Raw genomic sequence first — 14,322 nt, forward strand, 5'->3', positions numbered from 1 at the left:
ACCTCAGAGTTGTTTTGATTTGCATTTCTTTAATCAGTAGTGATTTACAGCATATTTTTATATGATTATAGATGGCTTTAATTTCTTCTGAAAACTGTCTGTTCAAGTCCTTTCACCATTTATCAATTGGGGAATGACTTGTATTTTTACAAATCTGACTCAGTTCTCTATATAATTTTGGAATGAGGCCTTTATCAGAGACACTGGTTATAAAAATTGCTTCCAAGGTTTCTGTTTCCCTCCTAATCTTGGTTGCATTAGCTTTGTTTGTTTAAAGAGTTTTCAATTTAATATAATCCAAATCATCCATTTTGAATTTCATAATGTTCTCTATCTCTTGTTTGGTCATAAATTCTTCCATTTTCCATAAATCTGACAAGTAAAGTATTCTTGTTCTCCCAATTTGTTTGTAATATCAGCTTTACAGCTAAATTGTGTACTCATTTTGACTTTATCTTTGTATAGTGTATAAAATGTTGTCTATGCCTAGTTTCTACCATAATGTTTTCCCAATTTCCCAGCAGTTTTTGTTAATTAGTGAGTTCTTATGCCAAAAGTCTTTGTGTTTATCAAACAGTATATTACTAGAGTCATTGTTTATTATGTCTTGTGGACCTAATCTATTCCACTGATTCACCACTTTGTTTCTTAGCCAGTACCAAACGGTTTTGATGATTAGTGCTTTAAAATATGGTTTTAGATCTGGTATGAGTAAGTCACCTTCTTTTGCTTTTCTTTTCATTAATTCCTTTGATATTCTGGACCTTTTTCTCTTCCAGATGAATTTTGTTATTATTTTTTCTAGTTCTATAATTTTTTTTTTTTGTAGTTTGATTGATATGGCACTGAATATACCTTGAAATATTTTTAAGAGAAAAATGCAACCAGTCTGAAAGACTTCTGAACAGCTTTAGCCAGAGTTTAGTATGGTGGGAGAGTTTAATGAAGTTTCATAATTGAAGGAGTTCTTTTAGCTTTCTGTAATATTATGCCAAACTCTTTGTTCCTGTAAACAGGGGTTAACTACCCCTTTAGGCTTTTAGGAGGAAATTAAGTTGTTAAAACAACAACAACAACAAGGTAAACTCTGCAGGATATTTTCTCTCTGTCATTTCAACCCTAGTCACATTGAGGTTACACTGGTAAAGATATACAATCAAAGAAAGGAAAACTTTTTCCTGTTGTGTAAAAAAAAATGTGGCATTATAGATGAATTATAGACTGAATTAATGATTGATGTGCAAAACTTTCACGTGAATTTGAAAATTATGGTAGCTGCTAAAAATATCTTGGTAGATTTTGGAGTTTTCAGATTAATCTTAAGTACATCTCTCCCCTTTCTGAAGGAAAGAATTTGGATTTGTGAAAGAGACCTGAGAAGGGTTGATTCCATTGAGATGAGCAGAATTCAGGCAAGTACTGAATAAGGAACTTGTCTCCTTCTCTGTGTCTTATGTGATAAGGCATCTTGCAGAAGTTTAACAAATGCTGAAATATCTTAGTGATTTTTTGGGTTTAACTCTGTAGAATGTGTTTTAAGAAATATAAAAATTAAATTCTATGAAAATTTTTAGCGGCAAACAGCTCTTAGATTATTTTCCCCCTGAAGATTAATAAATATTGTTTTAGTATAATGAAGAAAGGTAGTTAGTTTGAAAGTAATACCAGAGTGAAGGGGGAAAATAGGCATGCAGTTTGCATTTGAATATTTATCAGGAACTTAATAGTTGCCTCTTGTTAACCCTTACTTGACCATGAAAATAGAAAAGCTTGTTTAAATCAGGGAGCAACTTAAAATTAGTTACATTTAATTAAGAAAAGGAAAGAGTGATTTAAACTGAAGAGTGATATGTGAGGAAAAACTATCTATCACTCTCTCACCATTTCCTGGGCCTAGAAACTGGATAGATATTCAAAATGATGGCAAGGTTGGGGAGGAGGGAAATGAGCAGGAACTACAAATGTCTTTTGGGAAGGATGAAGTATAACTTTCAAAAATTATATGCCAGAATTAATTGGTTAGGTAAACTAGAACCAAATGACCAAAGAAAATTAGAAACAATGCATTTCTAAGTTTTTAGGAAACGTTTGTGATGAATTGTAAAGGAGAAATCTCATAAGAGAATCTCATAAGCTCCATGCAAAGGAATAGGAATGCAAGGCTGCCATTTCTTTGGAATCTCTCCCTATCTTTCACCAAAGAATAAAACTTAAAAGCTGCAAGGAAAGAGAGGGTAGGACTAGCTTATGAACATGAAATAAATTGATTTGGCTTTTAGGGTGATTTTTTCTCTGGTATAAGTATTTATTAGGAAAGTTTGCTATATCATACACATTTAACATACCCCAAATTTGGTTTCTAAAAATGGCAGAGGGAGTTTGGAATGCCCAGAATGATAGAGAAGAAGATGAAGTACTCTCACTTGAGCAGTGAGTTAGCCTAAGAAATAAGAGAGAGAGATGACTGCTTCCCTACACATCAACTCAGAAAGTTTCAGGCTAAAATATCCCCCATACCATACACACACAGCTCCCAATGGGCAGTCTTTGTTCCTAGTGGGGAGAGAGATATGAGTGTTGTCTTCAGTGAGGAAGAAGGGTGTCTCGCTATTTCTTGATGCTCCTCCAGGTCTCTTTGCCATTGATGACAGAGTTTGAGGAGGGGCCTGGAGGGCCAGCAGGTGAGTGAAGTAATTCAGGTGCTGATGAGATGAAGGGTGGTGTGGGGTACATGGGGACCACCACCTGGACCAGGAGGGTTGTTAAATCATGCCCATTTTCATTCTCAGAGGCTGGAGAGACAGCAGGAGGGTCATAAAGGAACTGAGAAGTGGCAGAGGCAATGCCATTCTGTACTCTTTTGCTGAGGAGCTGCTGGGCACTATACTCAGGGTTTGGTTCACTGAAGTTGGGGACCTCGGAATAAAACATACAGAATTCTCCAATCTTCTGCATATCACCCCCACAGCCAGTGTAGAGCATCAGACAGCCTTTAAATACTGAAGCATATCCCTTCATGAGTCGAATAATGTCTCCCAGCCGGATCAGGTGGCCAACATCATCCTGAATAGATCTATTGATGCTACCTGTTTTATCTGCTACTTTGCAGGTCCTTACCTCATGTCCATCTTTTGTCTTGGTCACTTGACCTGTCTCTAGCACAATGAAATTGAGATTCGGATTCTTAAGTCCTGGCTTGATATCTTTCACAAAGGTCTCCATCATCATGCTGCCCGGGCCTTCACCCCTTGATTCTCCAGTAGAATTGAAGTTACTTAAGGGTAAGGACTGATTCAATTTTTGGTATCTGAGAACTTTGTATACAGTAAGTACATAATATATACTTACTGAACTGAATTCCCAGAAATTCTCAGTAAAGTTTTTTTTTTGTTTTTGTTTTTATGTTTTGTTTTTATTACACTTGTTACCTGAAGATCCAGAGGATCAACTGAGATATATTAATAAAGTGCTTAGCAAAGTGCCTGGCACATAGTATGCCCTTAATCTCCATTCCATTCTATGTCCTGGGCTGTGTTCATTTAAGAAGTTTGAGTTTTCCCCAAGCACAGTCAACCTCGGTCCATCATTTTCCCTACATCTGTGTCCCTGAGACCTCTTGGAATATCTGAGGGAATACATTCAATGAGCATCCTTGGGAAAGAAGTAGCTTGCTGGGGAGTATATGGGAGCATATAAAAGTGTGACTTCCAAAAAGGGCCAGGGACATCTCCAGACCTCTTCACCAAACTTCTCTTGGCCTCCCCAGGAGACAGACAGGCCTTATTCTCAAAGACAAGGGGATTTGAACTTGGGATGGTGAGAAAGGGAAGGCTATGGGAGCCAGCATGGGAAGACAAGAGATCAAAAGAGGCCTCTGGACTGAAAAGGAGGCCTGGCACCGAAAGCAGAGAGCCAAGAGGAGAGTTTTTTGGGTGGTTATTTATTTATTTATTTATTTTAGTTTTTGGGTGGTTTTTTAAAGAAAATAATAAAAAAACAAAGTTTATGGAAAGATGAGAGTGCTACTGAAAATATTTGAAAATCAGCTAATTGTTACCTCTGTACTCTAAATTTTAAAGTATAGGTCCCTTAATAGCACAGGGAAATTGAGATTTTTATTTTTGTGGTAGTAAATCCAGATTTGATTTGATTGAGATTTGTCTTGTAAATAAATTATGACATGGTGAAATATATTCTCTCATTTTTTGTATCATCTAATGCAAAAAAAAATGCTGGAAAAATACATGGACCAGCAAAACCTGAGTTACATTCTGGTCAGAAACTTATTGATTGTGTGATCTTGATGAAGTTACCTCATCTCTGTTTACCCTAGTTTTCTGATATGTAAAGATGAAAATAATAATGATACCCAACTCTCAGGGTTGTCATACCAAAATGATATAATGACCATTAAGTGCTTTACACAGGACATGGCATATGGCAAACACTATAAAAATGTTAACTATTTTTATTGATTCATTGATTGTATTACATGATGATTTCACATAGGATAAAGTTTTTCAATATGGAGGAATTGCATTTATTTTAATTAAGTAAAATTGTCACATGCTGAATTATTCTGTATTGAATTTTAGATGAAATAATTTGGAAATACATTAAACTGAATTGATTTCATCTGACTGATATTAATTCTTGTTTCATGTCTTAAATACAAGATATTTTGTCAGAAATTCTGTGAGAAATCATTGTATCAGAAATGTTGTTAAATAATTTCTCTTTTATTCTGACTGTTGTTAAATTATGAATTGAGCTGTTAAAAGAATGTGATTAAAAGTAGATATTTGTTTAATATGCAATGGGGTATATTTTGTTTTAAAACATGCAATACTAATAATTTACTGCTTTGGAGAAAAATAGCACAGACAATTTAAGCTATCCTTCTCTATGAGATCCCTTCAAACTTTGTATTAAAGAGGGATCATGAACTCTTCTCAGCCCTATTGAACACATGTTGCAAAATCTAAAGTACTGATGTTTGAGAACCTAGAACTAAAACCCTCTCTCACTCCTTGTCAAGAGGAGGGGATTTACAAATTTACTATAAGAAGGAGTGAGTTTTCATTTGGAGATATTTGGCTATCACTTGTAAAAATTATGAAAATGTATAGGGTGGTTTAAAGATACCATATCTATAATACATTAATATGAGTCAAGGATCAGATACTTGCTGTAGGTCTGAACTTTCACAATGTGGTTATTTTTTAATTGAAACATAAATGACATGTAACTGTTAGCAAAACATGAGAAAACTAATAATATTCAAGCCCTGAGTTATGGTTAGTGATATTTTGTTATTTGAGGTAAACTCTTACGGGATTGTAATCTGATATTATTTTGAGTTTGATTTCAGCTATGGTTGTTTGAGCCAGTAGTCACCAGTCAAGGAGAAAAATGGTTTGTATTGTAGTCTAAGAAGTGTTAAACATGGAAAAAGTTGAGGAGAGGACCTTAACTTGACCTAAGGTAGGATCATCTTAACTCAGTGTCCCCATGGTTATATTTCCATCAGAACAGGAAATTCTACACCTGGTTAATGCTGAGCTTGGGTTTTGATACCTTGTAAATAATGTATAACTTCACTACATAATTGACTGTATGCGTGATTCATGCTTGGAATGAAACAAAACTAAGGGAGTTTTTCCCCTGTTCAGTTCAGTCTGTGCCCTTGAGGGGACAGATCTTGACATTTTTACAACTACTTCCATCCTTTTCCTTTCATAGCAAATGTCTATAATCATGGCAAGTGAACAGGAGATATTTTGCAAGTATAAAACTAAAACTAATAATTAATAGATTAATATTGCAAGATCTCTGAGTTACTGTAATAAGATGCAAACATAAAAAAACTTAGAACTTTAATCTGTATTTGTGGTCAAGTTATAATATAGAGGTGATTTCCTCTTTGGGGGTGGAAGATTAGACAAAGCAATAACATGAAGATGTAAAAGTTTTTTAATTAAGTGCAGTAGTAAATTTTAAGAAAGCAATAAAATTAGACTGATTTCTCTAAGAACTGTATGCATATTTACATGATTGGCTTCCATATGTATCTAGTAAAGGAATTCAGGCTTTGAGTATATTTTAGTAATAAGTTCTCAATATTAGTTTAAGGATTATACATATAAAATTGTATTCATAATTGTAAAGAAAGTGAAATTATCTTTCCATTTTAAAATACCTGTCTGATAACTTCAAATTACAAAAGGTTTCATTTTACAAGTCACATGCTCATTATTTTTTTTTTATTCATATATCAGAGTCAATGTTTAGGTAAAGAAAGAAACAGAGGACTCCTGAGAGCCAAGATGGTGGAGTTAGTAAGAAATTGCTGTAACTCTCCATTCACCCCCCAAAAACAATAAAATAACACTCCTAAACAAATTCTGGAACAGCAGAACCAACAAAAGGATGAGACGAAACAATATTTTAGTTCAAGAAACTTAAAAGGTCAGCAGGAAGGGTTGTCTCACTCAGGTAAAAGGAAAGTGCAAACCAGGACAGGAAGCATGCCAACAAGCCAGGATCAAGCCCTGCCCCAGCAGGGAGATGGGAGATCCTAAGTCGCAGTGTAGTATAGCAAGCAAGTGCCAACACCAGTATCCACCACATGCTTCACCATAGCCAGGGAAACCAGAAGATCCCAGCTTCAATAACCTCCATGTGCTTCACAACAACCCTGGACAAACAGGTAGATGCCAATCCTAAAGGTTCCTCCTAAGCAAATTGGCATACACAAGCACCAGGACACCAGCAATGAAACCCTAGCTCAGCACAGGTAAGCTGTGAGACCCCTATGTCTTCCAGCAGCACCAACAACACCCACACCCCACTCTCTGAGCACAGTACTAGACAGGAAGGTGTTCCCTGGGCCACAAGGCAATATCAGTGCAGTACCGTGTAAACAGCGAGGTCCTGCAGTCACTGGCACAAGAAGCTTGAGACAGTACCTCTTCCATTCCTGGAGCAGAGCCCAATTTAAAAGAAAGGGAAAAAGTTTAAAAAAAAAGATGAGAAAAAAGAACAAAATTTAAAAAAAATAATCTGACTATAGAAAGTTATTATGGTGACAGGGAAGATCAAGACATAAACTCAGAAGAGGACCACAATATCAAAACACCAAAGAAAAATAAGAAGTGATCTCAAGCCCAGAACAACTCATGGAAGAGCTCAAAAAGAAGCTTAAAAATTAAATAATAGAGGTAGAAGAAAAAATGTGAAATAAACTGAGAGTGATGTAAGATAATTATGAAAAAAGTTAACAACCTGGGAAAAGAAAACAATTGCTTAAAAAATAGAATTTTCCAAATAGAAAAAAAGGAGATATAAAAATTTATTGAAGAAAACTACAACTTATAAAGTACAATTGGCCAAATGGAAAAGGAGGTACAAAAGCTAACTGAGGAAATCAACTCCTTAAAAAGTAGAATTGGGCAAGTGGAAGCTAATGACTCTATGAGACATCAGGAATCAAACAAATTCAAAAAGAATGATAAAATAGAAGAAAATGTAAAATGCTTCATGGAAAAAACAACTGACCAGGAAAATAGATTCAGGAGAGACAAAGTCAGAATCATTAGACTACCTGAAAGGCATAATAAAAAGGAGCAACTGGAAATCATCTCTCAAGAAATTATCAAGGAAAACTGCTCTAATGTACTGGAACCAGAGGAGAAGATAAGCATTGAAAGAATCCACCAATCACCTCAGGAAAGAGATCTCAAAATAAAAAATAAACAAACAAACAAACAAAAAACAAAAGCAAAAACCTTCAAGGAACATCCCCAATTAGGATTACATAGGACTCAGAAACTGCAGATTTAAAGGATCAGGATCATGGAACATGATATTCTGGAAGGTAAAGGAGCTAGCACTACAATCAAGAATCACCTACCTGACAAAATTAAGTATGATACTTCAAGTAAAAATGGTCATTCAATGAAAAAGGTGGATTTCAACTTTCCCAAGTAGAAAAACAGAATTGAACAAAAATTTTGATCTCTAATATCAAGATTCAAGTAAAGCCTAAAATGGTTTAAAAAAAGAAAAGGGAAAAGAAAACATAAGGGATTCAATAGAGCTAAAGTATATACATCCTTACATGGGAAAACAGTACATATATTTCTTAAAAAGTGTACCACTCATAGTACAGCTTAAAGGAATATACATAGAAAGAGGGGAGGGACATAAAGTGAATTTGAGGGAATGAACATAAAAAAATAAGTAAGGTATGAGAAAGAGAAATATACTGGGTGTAGACAGAAGGGGAAAGTAGAAGGGGTAAATTATTTCACATGAAGATACATGAAAGACCTACTATGGTGAAGGGGATCATTACAGGGTGGACCATGGGGATCACTTGAACCTTTTCCTCATCAGTATTAGTTCCAAGAGAGAATAATATACATAATAAGTTGAATATAGAAATCTATCTTACCTGACAGGGAAGTAGGAGGGAAGGAGATTAAGTAAAGCGGTGGGGGGAGTGTGTATGTTATACCCTCCTGACAGAAGGGAGTCAGATTGGGGGAGGCATTAGAAAGAAGCAAAACCCGGTGAGGTGGAAAAGGGTGAAAGATAAAGGACAAAAAGGAGGAAAAATAAGATGGAGGTAAATACACAGTTATTGATTTTTTGAATTCTGTCCAGGGGATCAAACTCAGGGACTCCTTCCTTCTTCCCCTAAGTGCCAACCATATTGTCTGGAAAATCTTCTTGCTCTCTGACATACTCACTGGGCTTATGCTCCATCCTCCTCACCCATAGCCACAGCCTATGATCATATCGGTTAGCACTTCTTAATCTGACTTCCAGAAACAGCATGGGGTCCTTCAATCTTCTCTCACTCAGATGTCTGCTGTTGTTTTGATGAAATTTTAAGAGGTAAAACTTCCTGATGCCATGAATAATACAAAAGTTGAGGTGAAATTTCTTAAGGCCTAGTCTGCTTCCCTCAGGACCTACTGTTTCTTGATTCAGTGAAGTTGGCTTAGAGGCATTTACAATTCACTCAGACCAAATCTCAGCCCCTGGATTCTTCTCTGAGGTCTTTTCAAGACGCCTTAGGAGGACAATTGCCTTACCCCTTTATTTTTGCTACTCTATGTTAATTTCATAGTGATTCTTTCTGTGTTTGTGAAGGATATCTGGAGAGCCTGGGAATTTCTGACCTTTCCAGGACACTCAGGTATTAATACCTTTAAAGAGCAAGTAGTCATCTTTCTTTCTTTTTTTTTTAATTTTAATTTTTTTTTATTTTTAGTTTTCAACATTTACTTACATAAGATTTTGAGTTCCAAATTTTCACCCCATCTCACCCTTCTCCCCACCCCAAGATGGCATGCATTCTTAATACCTCTTCCCCTAGTCTGCTTTCCCTGCTATCTCTCCTCCCCTTCCCCTTCTATTTTCCTGCAGGGCAGGATAGATTTCTGTACCCCATTTCCTGTATTTCTTATTTCCCAGTTGCATGTGAAAACATTTTTCTAAACATGTGTTTTTTAAACTTTGGGTTCCAAATTTTCTCCCTTCCTCCCTCCCCACCCACCCTCATTGAAAAGGCAAGCAATTCAATATTGGCTATGCATGTGCAGTTATGCAAAACACTTCCATAGTAGACATGGTGTGAAAAACTAATTCTGTTTCCCTTAATCCTATCCTGCCCCCTCATTTATTCTATTCTTTCTTTTGACTCTGTCTCTCCTCAGAAGCATTTGCTTCTGATTACCCCCTTTCCCAATCTGCCCTCCTCTCTATCATCCCCCTACTCTCTTGTCCCCTTCCCCTCCTATTTTCCTGTAGGGTAAGACAGATTTCCATACCTAATTGAGTGTGTATGTTATACCCTCCTTAAGTCAAATCCTATGAGATTAAGATTCACTCATTTCCTCTCACCTTCCCCCGGTTCCCCTCCACTGTAAGAGCCTTTTCTTTTCTGTTTTTTCTGTGAGATAATTTACTCCGTTCTACCTTTCCCTTTCTCCTTCTCCTAGTATAATCCTCTCTCACCCCTTAATTTTTATTCTACAGATATGACCCCTTCATTTTCAACTTACCCTGTGCCCTCTATCTATCTATCTGTCTATCTCTCTCTCTATCTATCCACATATATATGTATATATGTACATATGTATATATAATATATATATATTATATGCATACATATATTTTTTTCCCTCCAACTACCTTAATATTGACAAAGGTCTCATGAGTTACAAATATCATCTTTCCATGCAGGAATGAAAACAGTTCAACCTTAATAAGTCTCTTATGATTTCTCTTTCCTGTTTACCTCTTCATGTTCCACTTGAGTCTTGTACTGGAAAGTCAAATTTTCTATTCAGCTCTGGTCTTTTCAGCAAGAATGCTTGAAAGTCCTCTATTTCACTGAGTTGCTGTTTTTTCCCCTGCAGGATTATACTCAGTTTTGCTGGGTAGGTGATTTTTGGTTGTAATCCTATCTCCTTTGCTCTCTGGAATATTATATTCCAGGCCCTGCAGTCCTTAATGTAGAAGCAGCTAAATCTTGTGTTATCCTGATTGTGTTTCCACAATATTTGAATTGTTTCTTTCTGGCTGCTTACAATGTTTTCTCCTTGACGTGGGAACTCTGGAATTTGGCTACAATATTCCTAGGAGTTTTCCTTTGGGGCTCTCTTTCAGGAGGAGATCAATGGATTCTTTCAATTTCTATTTTGCCCTCTGGTTCTAAAATATTAGGTCAGTTTTCCTTGATAATTTCTTGAAAGATGATGTCTAGGCTCTTTTTTTGATCATGACTTTGAGATAGTCTAATAATTTTTAAATTCTCTCTCCTGGATCTATTTTCCAGGTCAGTTGTTTTTCCAATGAGATATTTCACATTCTTTTCTAATTTGTCATTCTTTTGGATTTGTTTTACAGTGTTTTGATTTCTCATAAAGTCACTAGCTTCCAATTGCTCTATTCTAATTTTTAAGGAAGTATTTTCTTCAGTAATCTTTTGGACTTCCTTTTCCATTTGGCCAATTTTGCTCTTTAGGGCATTCTTTTCTTCATTGGCTTTTTGGACCTCTTTTGCCATTTGGGTTAGGCTATTTTTTAAGGTGTTATTTTCTTCAGTATTTTTTTGGGTCTCCTTTAGCAAGCTGTTAACTTGCTTTTCACGATTTTCTTGCATCACTCTCATTTCTCTTCCCAGTTTTTCCTCTACTTCTCTTACTTACTTCTCAATATCCCTTTTGAGCTCTTCCAAGGCCTGGGACTGATTCATATTTTTCTTGGAGTCTTTGGATGTAGGAGCCTTGACTTTATTTTCTTCTTCTTGTTGTATGTTTTGATCTTTTTTGTTGCCAAAGTAAGACAATACAGTCTGACTCTTTTTGCGCTGCTTGCTCATGATCCCAACCAATTACTTGAGTTTTAAACTCTTTGTTAAGGTAAAAGTCTGTTTCCAATGTGGAGAATGTACTTTCCCAAGCTTTGGGGGTTTGTACAGCTGTTTTCAGAGATACTTCTAGGGACCTAAAAAATGTCAGTTCTTCCAAGGTAGTATGAGGGGCAAGGTGTTTTCTCTCCACCACCACAACAAGCTCCAACATGCTAGCGCTCCTCCTTGCCCCAGGATGGCCCCTCAGAACTGTGGCCCAGATCCAAGCACTGGTAAAGCAAAAGATTCCTGTCTCAGCCCAGGGAAAGAGATCCTTGAAATCCTTCTCTGATCAGACACTCGATTCCCCCTCAGTCTGTGGGCTGGTAGCTCAGAAGCCAGCCGCTGCCCTCAGGGTGGCTGAGATCTAGCTTCTTCTCTCACCACAGTAACAGACTTTTCCCTCTGACTTACTAAGTTGTCTTTGGTGTTCATGGGTTGAGAAGTCTGGAAACCACCACAGCTGCCCGTGATTCAGTCCTCTGAGGCCTGCTCCAGGGTTGCTGTAGCCTGCGCACCCACGCCAAACTGTGCTCCTCTCCCAGCCCAGTGCGATATACCTTTCTGATCAGTCATCCAGGTTGTCTTGGGCTGTAAATTTGTTTTACTCTGTGTTTTTGTGGGTTCTGCTGCTTTAGAATTTGTTTAGAGCCATTTTTTGTAGGTATTTGGAGAGTTTGGGGGAGAGCTCTAGCAAGTCACTGCTTTCCCTCCACCATCTTGGCCCCACCCCCTGTGCCACAGTTTCTTGGAACTACAGGTGAGAGTTGGGTGATCAGTGGACACCAAAGTGGACGAGTAGCCCTGAAAAGGGCTGGCAAGTTCTCATACCAGAGGAGTTAGTCCTCCTTGAACACCCTATATCCAAGTAGTCATCTTTCTAGAGGCTTAAAAAACCTTCAATTCCAGACCCAAGACTTTTCCTTCTTTGATAGTCCAATAGACCCTTCCTCAAGGACCTAGGTATAAAAGAAAAAAAGTCAACTTTGCTTTGATGGTTTTTGGAGCTGCCATTTATGAAAGAACCATACTTTCATACTTTACTGGATCTTAGAAGTCATTGATCTAGTAATAGGGGATAGTCTAAGATATGAGGATCCTTGGTATATCTTCTCAAGGGTCTGAGTGGCAAGCTGCTTAGCTAGTGTATAAGGGAGCCTTAAGGATGAGACTTGGTATATTTTTATTTACACCTATCTCTCAGTGATGGACATGTACATGACTGAGTGATTTGGTGCCTAGATAGAACAGAACTGTACAAATTATAAGCTGTCAATTTGGGTTTATGGATCAATAGAAGCATTTTACTGATATCACCCATCACACATAAGTATTATAGGGCATTCTGATCAGCTTCCTCATACCAGTTCCTCTGTTTGGGAAACATTTTTTATCATGAAGAAGGTATGATATGATATTGGTTCTCTAACCATCTTGTTTGTTGAATTGTCCATTTTCCATTCAATTATCAGGTAGCTGGTGTCAATGAATGGCAAAACACTTTAAAAACAATGGCTTTTGGGACAGTGAGGTAGTATGGTGGATAGAGTACCGGCCCTGAAATTAGGAGGACCTGAGTTCAAATCTGGCCTTGGACACATGATACTTACTAGTTGTGTGACCCTAAGCAAGTCACTTAATCCTGAATGCCTCAACCAAAAAAAAAGGCTTTTTCATCTCATCTCTTATTGTTCAGGTGTCTTACACCTCCAAGTGTCTGTCCTTGAAAAGTCATAAATACAGCCAAGAAAGTGGTAGGGGTTGACTGTTCCAGTGGGCTTTGGATCTAACCTTCATTTTGTAAGGATTATTTTTTCCACACAGGCCCAATTAAAGCTCTGTAGCCTTTCCACATTCAATTTCAATTCATATTCAATTATCAATATTCAATGATATTCCATATCATCAGTTCACTATCCCTGACTGAGGTTTCTGCCTTGGAATTATTTTATATAACCCAGGGAAAAATTTTAAATTCTCCTTAATTAGCAATATTTTTTTTTTCTCAGGATGATTTGAAAATTCCTCCCTAGGAAAGGTTTGAGGGACTAAAGTGTGAACTTGTTGAGAGTTGCTTCAGTATTTAATCAATTTGGTGAGTTTTAATTTTCTATGTATTGTTATGGAGAATGGTAATTCACTTAGAAAGGAGATTCATTAACTTGTCTTCATTCTACCCACCAATATCCCTAAGAAACAGGACTTCACTCAGTATAGCCCCTATAATGGTAATATTTGGTAACACTCCCTAATGAGACAACCAGAGAAGAGAAAAATGGGAGTAGTGGGGCAGAAAACACTGAGTTGATGGGGTATTTCACTTCCATTATCAACTCAGGCCTAGGACAGGTTATATGATATAATCTTATAAACTTTTGCCTTCTTATTACAAATGGCCTAGACATTTCATGGAAATTACTGATGGTCTTAGAGGTCATTTACGTTATGAATGTAATACTGTTGTTGTAGATTCTACATATAACTTTTTTGTTTTGTTTTGTTTTGAGTATCATGAGTCATGTTCTGAATTGCCACTGAAGTTGTGCCCACTTTGTGGATTATTCCTTTAAAGGACTTTTGTACTTAGTAACTTTTTATTTATTTTATTAAGCACCTTCTCCAGTACAGCTTTTGATGGCAGAATTATTTTAAGATAATGCTACTGTGGGGATATAGTCTAGAAATTTTTGAGACCTTTACTTTAAAGAGTAGTATGTGATAAGAGTGATACTTATTTTATTATAATGGGGTAGTATTTTAAGTGGTGAATAAATAGTTCTGCTTCCTTGTCACTTGATGCTGATAGTCTGATTGGAAGATGGTGTAAGGGATTTTTAGAAGAATTTTCCTTGAACTGATGGAATGCCTTTCCACCAAGTGTGGTAAAAAATTCCCTT

At 36.7% G+C, this 14,322-nt stretch overlaps 1 pseudogene; it reads right to left on the reverse strand.

Moving 5' to 3' along the window:
* Positions 1 to 2,607: 2,607 nt before the first annotated feature.
* On the reverse strand, positions 2,608 to 3,228 carry LOC114028174 (annotated as a pseudogene).
* Between the last annotated feature and the right edge of the window lie 11,094 nt (positions 3,229 to 14,322).

The sequence above is a fragment of the Vombatus ursinus genome, unplaced genomic scaffold (genome assembly GCF_900497805.2).
Source record: "Vombatus ursinus unplaced genomic scaffold, bare-nosed wombat genome assembly UNPS02014872.1, whole genome shotgun sequence".
Classification (NCBI taxonomy): Eukaryota; Metazoa; Chordata; class Mammalia; order Diprotodontia; family Vombatidae; genus Vombatus; species Vombatus ursinus.